We start from the raw sequence: 13261 nt of genomic DNA on the forward strand, positions 1-13261 counted from the left end.
GGAGAGAGCCAGAAATGCTTCACCTGAAGCTGCATTATTCAAAGGAAACAAAACAAAACCATCGAACAGCAGCAGATCGGTGTAACAGGGACAAACAAGAGCAAGCCAACATCTCACCCATCCTCCCCATGCCACGTAGGCTTAGACAAACCATCCGGTGGCTGTGTCCCACCTTCCAGCTGCGGAGGAAATATTAAGGCAGAAGGACTGCCTGATATCTTTTATTTTTGCTTCAATGTACTGGAAAGTACCACTGCTGCTCACTTTTGGCAGCTTTCTGCACACCTCAGGATGCAGTCTCCTTTCTGGTCCCCACTCTCCTCCTAAGGCTGCTTACAAACCTTTTTTCTGCTCCCCAAAAGCAAAAATAACAAAACTTTTGGCTTCTGTCAGTTTAAACATTTTTGTTTTAAATCATGAAAAAATACCTCATTTTTATTTCAGATCCCTTTACCACTTTTACTTGTTCAGTTTTCTTTTAACTGTAGCTGTGAATAAAGTTTCTATCTGAAAAGTTGTGCTGACGAACTCAGCTCAATTCTGCAGTCTCAGAACTTATCTAACAGTGCACCAAATGGGCAGATTCATTGAAACCAAGCCTTTCTGCCAGCAGTTCTGTAACAAACTGGCATTTTTTAAGGAAAAATATGCTTCACAGGAGAAATTCCAGCTCTTTTTGCCCAAATCATTGTATAAAGGCTTTCGTAACAGTCAAAAGGTCAGTTTGTTTTTTTTTGGAGAAAGTTCGTATTTTCTTCTAATCTTCTCTAATGGGAAAGGAAGTAAAAACAGGTAAGCACATTTTTGGTAGCAAAAAATGCACATTGAGACCCTTCATACATTTGAAGTGCTGTTGAAAAAGTATTTAAGTAGCTTAAGGTGTTGGTACCTGGGCTGGGGCACCTGGAGCTTTGCCCAGGGCTCTGCGCTTGGGCAGCCACAGGAGTGTGCAGTGCTTTCAAGTGCTTTCTTAACACCTGGGCTCATGTAAAATGCACAGAACGTGATCTGCCTTGGAATGCTTCACACCAAAACCCATGCATCACCTAATGATGTGTGGGGGAATTACATTCTTTGCTTGAAGCAAGAAGCTTCTTGCTTGCAAATGGGGCACAGGAATTGGCTTCCAGATGGATAGACTGACAGATGGAGCGATCAGTTCAGTCTCACAGAGACTGGACTTCCCCTAGCTCCATGCTTATTCTTCTCTGTCATGGAGGAGCAACCTTGAGGGTATTTCCAAAGCAGCTGGTGGTGCTCTGTTTGCTGAGGCTCATAAGGGAGCCCCGTTTTTCAGGCACTCTTCAGACCCTCGCTGGCAGTGCAGGGTATGTGTGCACTCCTCCCCACTCAGCATGTTCCCAGCAGAAAGTTCCAAGTCACAAACAACTGAAAATAGCAAAATGATCTCATAGATCAGTTGCTAAAAATATGGAAAAGACTCTAGTTACAAACACTGTGGTCTGCTGGTTTATTATTCAAGTGACAGAAGAAAGCATCACAGAATCCTGGATTCTGGCACTTCTGGAATAATTTTTCCTTTCTGGTGTTGCCTCTGTCCTTTCCTAAGCAGCACTGAGCTCACTCTGAGCCTGCTACAGAGGCCCTTATGCAGAAGGCAGTGCAGGGAGTGAGGTGGGCACATCTCACATGGGCCACAACTTTCACCCAGAGGTATCCTTGTTGCAATCCTGCTCCAGCAGCACAGAGAAACCTCACACACAGATCTGAGATGGCCGGTGTCTCCCCAGAGGACGTAATTCCTATAAAACACCTATGGGGGCAATAGTGTTGGCCAGCAGCCTGATGCTGCTTAAGGGCCTCATGAACTTTTGCATGGCTGGGGGTGGGAGAGGAGTCACTGTGGAGCTAGCTCCTTGCTTATATTGGTCCCCAGCTTGGAAGCTGAAATGTCAGTGGCAAAAGCATGCTGTGCAGGACTCCTCTGGCTTTTCTAGGTGCAAGCAGAGGGAGCTCGGCTACAAACACAAATGCACCTTGCCAAGGCAGCTTGGCATGGTGGGACATGTTATGCTAGATGATTTCCTTTCCCTGCTCACACCTAATGAGCAGGAGGTTTCCACACCTGGGATGGATCTAATTCACCACCTTGAATTTCACCCTGGTGTCAGCCATACACTCACTCTGGCAGTGCCAATGTCACAGTGGTACTGTGGCACTCTGGCTCCAGATCTGCCCACTGCTGCCTATACGCTGCTGGAGCTCAGGGCCTGGCAGGACAGCATGGCAGGGCCTGCACAGTTGGAAACTGCTCAAAGCAAGAGCTTGTCAGGGATTTCACAGCCTCCAGGGAGATGCACAATGGGGCTGTAGTGGGTGTTCGAGCCCTTCTGCAGAAGAATAAAATTCCTGGTGATTGAGCAGCCCATGTCCAGGACCCCCTTTAGTCTATCTGGGGCCCTGGTCTTCTGGCTTGGCAAAGTTGATCCAAGGCAGGCATTTGCCTAGGGTGAGAAGCTGCCAGGTCAGTGCTATGCTGGGCAGGACAGCCCCATGGTTGTGGTCTCCTCTTCCCATGTGACATTATCGAGTGAACTAAGACTGCCAAATATTTTCAGCACGTTCTTTATCTAAAGGTATTTCCTTTCATAATTAGGAATTGCAGCAGAAACAAGGATTTGGCCAGCAGCACTTCCTGCTCAAAGCTAAATGGAGAAGGAGATCCTAAAAGGAGAATATCATCTGTATCCTTCCAGTTCAGAGCACTTTAATGGCCAGTAGTGACAAAGGGAATTAATAGAGCGTGGGTCTGAAAGCTATTGTCTTTTTAATATTGGGAGTGCATATCTGTAGAATAACAAAAACCATCATGATATAATGTTAATTTCTCCAGCGCATTAAGAAAGTACTGTGTTTGGTTTTAAAAAACTTGTGCAGTATGGAGTTACCAGAGAGTTAACTATAATGGGTTAAAAAAAGGTTCTTTCACTGATATCTCATCACTGATTCACATATCGATCACTGGAGATCATCAACAAGCATGGCCACTTTATCAGAAATGCCAGAAGGTTGGCATCTTTTTGCTACAGTTCGGTTTATCAGTGAACTAGACAATGACCTAAAACTTCTGCTGGCAAAAGCTGTGGAAGAAATGGGAACAGGGAGGTAGTGGAGAGGGAGAAAGATGGGTTACTGTTACGCAAAGCTGCCTTGCCTGGCCACAGTCCCATGGCACCCACTGGCAGGTAGCTAAATTCCAACTTATGCAACACCAGAGGCAGACATACGGACTGTCTTGGCAAGCAAGAATTCAGAGACAGATTTAAGTGTAATCATAGATGATCACTTCAGCATAAGCTGCCAGTCAGGTGGCAGCCAAAAAGGATGATTACACAACTCTTCGTGTACAAAATGAAGCTACCAGGAAGAAATGGGGCAAGGATGGATCCCTTTTCATGTTTGTGAAAGATCACAGCACATGAAAGATCACTGTTAGAATGTCTTTAGTCTTTATAGAAATTTCCTTCTATTATAGAATATTTATGAATCTATATGCACCCATCTCTTCAAATAATGAGAGATTTGCATATCTGTGTGTGATATATACATATATACAGTTATACATCAGTGATCTCCATACAGTCTGTATGCATAAAAGAAAGATTCTCTTGTCCCAAAGGACTCTGCTGAAATAGGTGACTGCTGCCGTATAAATAAAACCACAGAATTTTACCAGAATGTTGCCATTTACTACTGAGAAGTTTATTCTAATATAGCAAAGATAGCAGAAGAACAAGGATCGGTTTCACAAATTCCCTGAACTTTCTGAAGCTTGATTTTCCAAATATTCAAGGGCTATCAAGGCATAGAAAGGCCAAGTGGTTTGAAGTTGGACAAACTCAACTTTGAAACTGTAATGGTGGGAAGGAAGTTACTGGGATGACGTCACGCAATATTTCAAGAGGAAGTCAGTTCTCTGAAAGAATCAACAGGTGTGTGGTAAGGGAGATCCTATAGTATAACTTATACTTTAATTCCAAAAGGCATACCACAAGATTTCTTACCAGACATCTTTAAAGGATCATAGAATCACCAAGGTTGGAAAAGACCTCTAAGATTATCCAGCTGTCCACCTACCAATATTTCCCCACTAAATCACATCCCTCAGTACAATATCTAAGGTTTCTTGAACACGGTGACTCCTCCACCTCCCTGGACAGCCTGTGCCAGTGCCTCACCAATCTTTCTGAGAAATTTTTCCTAATATTCAGTTTGAACTCCCCTGGTGCAACTTGAGCCCATTCCCTCTTGTCCTATTAATAGTTAGACAGGAGAAGGGGTCAAACCCTTCCCCCCCCCCCCACCCAAATCCTCCCTTCAGGTAGTTGTAGAGAGCAATAAGGTGTCTCCTGAGCACACTCCAGACTAAATAATCCTAGTTCCCTCAGCCCCTCAGACCTGTGATCCAGACCCCTCACCAGCTTTTTTGCCCTTCTTTGAACACGTTACAGGGCTTTCATGTACTGAGGGGCCCAAAACTAAGAAGCTAAGAAGTTTTGTAAAATGAGGGGAGGTCTGTGGATCCAAAGATAGGAAATAGAATAGAAAAAGTACTCAGCTTTCACAGACAGAAGCGGAGTTTCTTAATGATCTGTGCTGTAACTCATGGTGCTCTACATGTTATGAAACAGTCTGGAGAAGGATGAGTAAGTAGGAGATGCTGGAGTTGCTGAGTTATTTGAGGTAATAAAGATGTGTACCAATTGGGAAAAATTGCAAAAGGATCTTATGAAATGTTGTGACTGCAAATTAAATTTGGAAATGAAATCCACTGTAGATAAACATAAACTGATGGGCATAAGACATAATCCTACTTTACATATGAAATGATACATTGTGAGTCATCTACTACCAGTTAAACACAAAATCCTGGAGTTAAAAATATGGTGTTATTAAAATGTCAGTACAGAGCTAACGAGCACTAAAAACAAGCAAACAAACAAACAAACAAAAACCTGAGCAATTCAAGTGCTACAAAAAAGCAGAGACCGTAACACTGAACTTAAAGCCACTTGGATTTCTGTCAGAAATGGTTTAGAGAGAGACAAGAAAAATACAGAGCAGTGAAGAGCTTCGTACAAAGAATAACTATGTGAGTTGGGACACTTCAGCCTGGAGTGGGACTACAGCACAGATCTATATATGCCTGGATGGTGCGGATGGGTGAAACGTCCTTTCCTTTTCCAAAGGGAAGAATTAGATGGCACAAGAAAGTAGCAGTTGGCAGATTCAGAACAAACAAAAGTACCAGCTCTTAACACAGTGTTCAGTTGTGTAATTATCATGGATTGTTTCAGGTGCTGAAACACATGGATTTAAGGAGAGAAATTCAAATTCAGAAAAGAATAGATCATTGATAAGTTACTAAACACAGTGTTTCCTGCGGCTTGGAAAAAAAATGACCTGCAAACAAGGGGCAGTGGAGAAATGGAAGATGGCACTTCATGTTTCACTGGTGGTATCAGTATGAGCACCATCCTGGCTTTTTTGGTTTGCTGTCTGTGGCTCACACCACTTCAGCTGCTTGAGGCCTGGAGCTCACCATGGAGGTAGCCACATGAGCTACAGCAATCTCTAATAAGCACAGCTTCAGATGGCAAGGCAGAATACCTAGTGTCAGTCTTTCTTATTTAGATGAAAGATTTATCAAAGATAGTGTTTTAGGAAAATGGCACATGACTGCTTGGTGGAAGTGCATTTCATTCTCTTTCCTAATTCCAGGTGTTTAAGGAGCTAGAGGGAAGTGAATTAGAGGCTGCCTTAGCCTACACACATCTCAATAGCCTTGCCTTTCCTGAAGTATAACAATCACCTGAATGATCGTCGTTGTGCATAATTGATTGACTGGGGAGGGAATTATTATTTGCAATCATATCACAACCTGCAAAGTCACTTCCATGCTCTTCTCATGCTGGTTTACCATATACTCAGTGACTGTATGTGTCAAAGTGCCTTTGGGCTGGATCCCCTCGTAGCATGGGAGAAACTAACAAAACTCTTTCCACATCTTCCCCAGTTCCATACAGGCTGTACTGATCAGAGATGGAACATGAACATTCTTTCTTCCACAGGTAGAAGCAAATGACCACCAAAAATGCAATTATTTTTTGCTCCAGGGATCAGGATGGCAGCAGGACACGCATTTCATATAGTGCTGTACTTCCACAGTGGATACAAGACTCAGCACTGCAACCGCTGAACACTTGAGGACTTTGCCTTGCTATTCTGCATGCAGTGCAGCCTCACTGTCTGATGGGTTCTGCTATGGGTACAAAGCCTCTGGAGTCTGGCTGAGATGGGTGAGTTAAGAAGCAGCTGCAGAAATCAAGCTAAGTGAGCATTCAGCTACATTTTAGCAGTCCCTATAAAGATTATAACTGTATGTTTTGGCATACGGCAACATTGCATGTATAGTTTTCAAGAGAACAAATACTCTCAGCTTTGTAAACCCAGGTCTTCATTAGCATGTTCATGACCCTAAGTCAGGACATGGAAGGCTGCACAGGGACAGCTTTCTTTTCTGTTTTCACTGTGTTAATCTATTTGCTTTGGTCTGAAGATGTGGTGTAAGGATTGCAAAACTTTGTATGGAGGTGAAATCTTCCTTTTATTTTGTGCAGATTTATTGATGCAATAAAAACAGGTAGTGGTCTTCAAGCAACAGTGCTGCAGGTGAAGCTGCAAAAAAAGACAGCATGGGATGAATGGCAGCTTTAATGAAGTTTGTCATTGGCATTTGGCTTAACAAGTTGTTATAAGCCTTGAAAAATGGATTAAGGTTAGACTGGTGCACATTAACAGACCACTGCTTTGTTATCACAGGGACACGGCCACACTGCTTCAGTTGAACGGCCTCAATGCTTTGCAGCAGATTATAGGATAGACTTGAACCAGCTCAGCTGAGACAGAAATCACAGGGAGGCACCCTCACCAGGGGGAGATTAGCTGTCAAGCTCTGACCCTTCTGTGATTTACGGACATATCCCTACCTAAAGCCATTTAACCCACAGTTTATCCTCTTAAATTGCAGGAAAGGCCATCCTTCTGGCACCAAAAACCAAGCTTCAATTCCTTATGCATAAACCAGGGTAGCATCTTTTGAATCATGGAAAACTCCCTGAAAGGGAAGTGTGCTTGCTGCTGTCGCTTCAATCAGCTGAGGAAATTGCATCACAGTGACTCTTGGAAAACAGCTTTCCTCTTTTCCCTTTTGCAGAAAAGGGAAGGAAGTTCAGGACTGATATTCTTCACTTTTTCTTAGAATGAAAGGAAGCCTTACAAGGCTTAGAGTTCTCTCAATTCACCTGACATGAGAGTAATATTTTTATTAATCTTTTGGTGATAGGAATACTCAGTCATCATAAAATAAGTTTCCTTGTCATAGAATCATAGAATCTGTAGAGTTGGAAGGGGACCTTTAAGGGTCTTGTAGTCCAACTCCTCTGCAATGAACAGGGACACCACAAGCAAACTGCCAAAAACTGGATCATCAGAACTCACAGTATTCATCAAAGAAACATAAGAAAATGCACACAGTTAAGTATACAGACCAATTAAAGTATGCTTGTGTAATTGCATGTAGAGATCCAGAAACCAAGTTGTTTCAGCTACAATTCCAATTGCTAAAGTTGTACAGCCCAAATGTTCTGACTTTTTTTCTCAGATGTAAACCAGCAATGAAGTTCTGCTACCGCCCTCCTCCTCGGAAGATTTGCAGGAGAAGGAAATACAAGCATTGCTGGAGATGTGATGGCTCTTCCCTCCCGCTCCAGCCACAAGCGGGATAGAGAAGTTCAGTCCTGAATTTAGGAAACTTCCATAAATTGAAAAGCTTAAAAAATGTATTTAAAAAGCAGTTACGAGTACCCAGATAAAGAGCTGTAAGGAAATGCTAAAAGTATGTTACTTGAGAAGAATTCTATGGCCTTCACTCCCAAATCCTTTGAATTGCTCTGCATCGTCTTACAGCCGAAACCAGCAAAAAAACACTACAGGAAAAGAACTTTTGGAGGCGCTCTACGGCTGCATGTTTTTCGTCTCTTCCCACAAAAAGAAGTATTTTAGATAAATGCAGAGGGTGTTTTTAAATCATTAACAAGGCTGGCTGTGCCATCAGTAAAAAGAGGGTAAAATGAACATGGTATCTGTGGAACAGTTGTGCTTTCACTAAACGTGACTTTACAGAGCATCTTTAATGTCAGTGTTTCTATACTTCTGATGGCTAGGTTCTTCAGGAGGCACGATGGTGTTCTCCCCATAACTTGCCTTTGTCTGTTACATTTAAGCCAATGGGATCACCACGCACTAAGCTGCTCACAAGCTTCAAAGCAGGTGCGTGCCTACAGGATGCTGTTGGGAGTCTCATGGACAGGCAGAAGCATGCAGTGTTGCATAGAGATACAACTACCACTAATTAAATATCAGCAAGGCCCTTGCCCTGTAGGTGCCCTTTCCTGTATTCCAGTGTAATGGGAAGGGAAAAGCAACAAATAAAAAGAAATAATCTTCACACTCGTATTACAGATTGCATTTAAGGGACATTTTGTCATTTGAAGTTTTGTAGAAACTAGAAGTGCAATTACTTCCAATTATGAAAATCCCATTCAAAGGGTCTGGAGCTATTCTCTCCACTAAGAGACGATATTTCCGATAGATACCAAAACATTTTCACATGGCCATGTGAAAACTAAATAATCAATCTTTATTTGAGGAAGAATTACGTGAAACGTAGACAGTGGATAAGACCTTATAGCAAGTCAAATCACAGGTGCTCCATCTTCCCCATCCGTGGAGGCATTCAAGGCCAGGCTGGATGTGGCTCTGGGCAGCCTGGTCTGGCAACCCTGCATATAGCAGAAGGGGTTGAAACTAGATGATCATTGAGATCCTTTTCAATCCAGGCCATTCTATGATTCTATGATCTTTAAGCAGAACACACACAATATTGAACCACAGATACACTCATACTCTGCAAGAAAAATACTGAAAAGGAAGGAGAGTTCAGTTTTCCTTCTCTTCTTTAGAGCAAAGTTGACCACAGACTGCACAGCAGATGTCAGATCAGTTCTTCTACAGCGGACTGTGAGAGCACAGCCATGCTCCCATCTGTTTGGCAACAAAGAGCACATGAATGAAGTCTGATGCCCAACATCACAACTTTAAGACACAGGCAAATGGCTCTCATTTTCACTGCCAGAACTAAACTTTATTTCCATGTGTATTACATACTGGTATTTGATGCCAAGTACATTAGAATTACTTTAACAGAGGATTTAAGTGAGGAATATTTATTCTCACTAAACAGGTTAAGAAGGAATGTAAAAACCTACAGGAAAAAAAATGTTTCAACTTAGTTTTGATTTTGGCAATCCAAACAGTTAAGTACTCTTCTATTCTCTCCTCCCATCCTTCAAAGTAGGAAAAAAAACATCTTTTCATAATCATGCAGCTCAAGAAAAATAGTTTTATAAAATCCATTTCTTCTGCTAAATATGGTTACAAATAAGGTATTAACACAAAACTCCCAGTTCCTATTTTTAAATACAAATACTGTGTTATATTATGAAATGGGGATAATTAAGATATACCAATGACTACAAATCTAGTAATTTAAAGCAAGCTTAAACATGCTGTTTGCTTTTATGTGGAAGAATTAGGATACTGTATGGTTTAAGCACTGCAGTAACTTCTGTCAACTCCTTGACGCCCCAAATGACGAACCATCAAACAGAGAAACACATATTTGGGTCTGAATAGCACCGGGTGTTTTTCTCCCCAAGTCCCCTCTTTTGAAATAAATCAGCAACTACCAAGATGAGTGACATGACAACTTCCAAGAGTGACGTGCACACACACAGAATTTGATCTAAGACTCCAACGAGCAAGCTACATTTTAGACAACACTGAACAAATACTGATGCACATTGTGATACAAAAGAAAACAGTGCTTCCACAGCATATCCTCAGTTCCCAAATACAAAAATATCAGTTATGGGTAGTTAATAGTTATCAAAATTTTTATTGGTACAGAATGAAAGCAGCATTTCTTTTTTTTAAACTGTACATCATAAAATAGTACACGTGTGGAGGAGTAAAATAGGCTCTGTACTATTTACCTGCTATTGGTACTAAGTCCAGATTTAAATCCCTTCTTGGCCAAATACAAACAGTATCACTAATAGCAAAGGGAAGGTAGTTCCTCAGTGTGAAAGGTCAGCATTTCAAATTTTACTAAAGCGCTACTTTTGAAACAATACATCACTTAAATGTATAATTACATACACTAAGAGTGGAAAACAAGTTTTCATGAACAAGAACTATTGAGACCGGGCATAAATATCTAAACCACAAACCCTAGAGAGATTCTGAATGCTTTGATGTGGCCCTTTTCAGTGAGAGAATAAAAACAATGAAGTATGGCTTTTCAATCTTCCTTTAAATGTATGTTTTGTATAACTTTCGTAGGCTTCAGTGATTTCAGAGGACCTCTAACATTTTCCTTTAACGTCATTTCCTAATTAGAATTAATTATATCAGTATGTGAAGTCACCGATAGTTGATCATTAAAATACAGCCATTTGCTTTTGCCTTTTTTTTTTTTTTTTTAATTTGGGAGGTATTCCTTCGGTAGCAAGAGCCAGCCTACAGTACTAACATTTCAGAGGTTACTACATAGCTTCTCAAATGAAATCCTCAACAGTTTTGTTTTCCAGCAGATATTTAAATCAAGCATATGCAGAGAGCTCGTACAGTCAAGTGCAGACAGTTCAGAAGTCTCTCAAACACTGCTTACAGTTACCCTCTGCAAAATGAGAGCCCCTCCTCACCCCAGTGAGATGGGGGAGAAGGGGAAACAGCTCTGCCATTCGTGTAGGAGTTTGGCTAGCATAAAGTTTTATTAAAGTTGTTAACAAAAATAGTTAAACATTTTTTACAATTTAACATCCAGTCTGACAAAAGGCAAATCAATGAAAAAAATACAAAAAAGTAAAAAAGTGCACTACCGAGTCCAGTATTCTGCTTTAAAGTCATGTCACTTACAGTATATGAAAAATAAACCCAGAAGTGTAATTACTTTAAAATACACCGCTTCCATATTTCAATATTTTACACATATATTCTATAGTGGAAGAGGAGATCTCTTAAAAACTTTACTATTAAAATATTGAGGTGCATATGCCAAGCGGGATAGACTTGGCAAGTTAAGTTGCAGTAGAGAATCCTTTCAAATTTGGCATACCATTTACATACCTTACTGTGCCAGCAAGGCCTGTAAGTACCTAAACCTTCTAAAAAGAACAGTAACTTTCTTCGATGCAGATTAACTAATACAGACAACTACAAGAAACGGTGAGGTCAGCAATTCTAAAGGATCTTAAGGAGATACAAGTCCTGATTTAGTCGTCAAATGGTACAATGTCACAACAAACTTTAAGGCCGTGTTTTATTTGCTGATTAATGGACAAAAGGCAATGGATTTCCCCCCCACCAAATATTTTCTTGAAAGTCTGTGCTCATAAAAATCATGAAAAGTTGGAAAGACTTACTTATTGAAACTTTAAATATATTTTACACAATCTTGTTTGTACAAAAATACAAGTTAAATATAAACATAAAGCAATCATGATAATTTTATGTAAATCCATTTTGTGATATTCTGTTATATATAAAAAAGTTCAGCTCTGTCTCATTTGTGAAAAGATCAATACCAGATTGAATCACTACTGGCAAAGGGCCCTAAAAAGCACACTTTAGCATTAAATATGTTTTACAATGTAAGTACCATTTCCTGATTTTATCTTTTCTAAAGGCTGGCAAAAGATAGGGCAGTATGTCCATAAACCAACAAATAATTTGGCTACAATGTCATAAAACACAAACACACAAATCTGTACAGTAAATCCAGTAGCTATGCAGTACATACTTGTTACACACATACACAGACGTGGAATGAAACTTAGTGAGACGCTGTTTCTAGTTCACTGTTCTTCAGCCTGGCATTTTGCCTTACTTCATCAAATGAATATGACTTCGTTACTTTCCCATTCTTAAATACCGTATGAAGGAGATCCTGCAAGAAACACCACTGAGTTAGCAAAGCTGATATGGTCAATGAGCAAACAATACAGGTTATACAAATTACATATAAACTCAAATGCAAGGACCCAAATCAAAACTGATGAGTCTAGAGTTCATGCCTACCACGATACCTGATCTTCTCACCTTCTATCTCTCACTGCCACAGAAGAAAAGATTTAAGTTACCCTAAATACAGACAAAAGTTTAGTGCTAAGTAGTCCCTGAAGCAAGCTGTCCACATATGGCTAAAGACAGAACAACACCCTCAGCAAGTTTGCTGATGATACGAAGTTGGGAGGATTGGCTGACATGCCTGAAGGCTGTGCTGCCATTCAGCGAGACCTGGACAGGCTGGAGAGCTGGGCAGTAAGAAACCGGATGAGGTTCAACAAAAGCAAGTGTAGGGTCTTACACCTAGGGAGGAATAATTGCATGCACCAATACAGGCTGGGGGATGAGCTGCTGGAGAGGAGCTCTGCAGAGAGGGACCTGGGCGTCCTGGTGGACGACAGGTTGGCCATGAGCCAGCCAGTGTGCCCTCGTGGCCAAAAAGGCCAATGGCATTCTGGGGTGCATTAAAAGAGCGTGGCCAGCAGGTCGAGGGAGGTGATCCTCCCCCTCTACTCTGCCTCATCTGGTAAGGCCTCATCTGGAGTACTGTGTCCAGTTCTGGGCTCCCCAGTACAAAAAAGACAGGGATCTCTTGGAAAGAGTCCAGCCGAGGGCCACAAAGATGGTGAAGGGCCTGGAGCATCTCCCCTATGAAGAAAGGCTGAGTGAACTGGGTCTGTTTAGCCTTGAGAAAAGAAGACTGAGAGGGGACCTGATCCAGGTTTATAAGTATCTGAGGTGTGGCGGCCATAGCGGTGAGGCCAGTCTCTTTTCAGTGGTACGTGGAGACAGGACGAGGGGAAACGGCCATCAGCTGCAGCATAGGAAGTTTCGCACAAATGTGCGTAAGAACTTCTTCACGGTGAGGGTGACGGAGCACTGGAACAGGCTGCCCAGGGGGGTTGTGGAGTCTCCTTCTCTGGAGATATTCAAGTCTCGCCTGGACGCCTACCTGTGCGACCTGGTGTAGGGAACCTGCTTTGGCAGGGGGGGTGGTGTCGATGATCTCTAGAGGTCCCTTCCAACCCCTACAATTCTGTGGTTCTGCGAT

At 41.7% G+C, this 13261-nt stretch overlaps 1 long non-coding RNA gene across 1 annotated transcript; it reads left to right on the top strand.

The window, feature by feature from the left end:
- The first annotated feature begins 2448 nt into the window (after positions 1–2448).
- On the top strand, positions 2449–8007 carry LOC109370826. Its single transcript, XR_004159342.1, has 2 exons — positions 2449–6320; positions 7685–8007. It is a non-coding gene; the product is annotated as an uncharacterized LOC109370826 (long non-coding RNA).
- The last annotated feature ends 5254 nt before the right edge of the window (positions 8008–13261 follow it).

Source organism: Meleagris gallopavo, chromosome 1 (genome assembly GCF_000146605.3).
Source record: "Meleagris gallopavo isolate NT-WF06-2002-E0010 breed Aviagen turkey brand Nicholas breeding stock chromosome 1, Turkey_5.1, whole genome shotgun sequence".
Taxonomy (NCBI): Eukaryota; Metazoa; Chordata; class Aves; order Galliformes; family Phasianidae; genus Meleagris; species Meleagris gallopavo.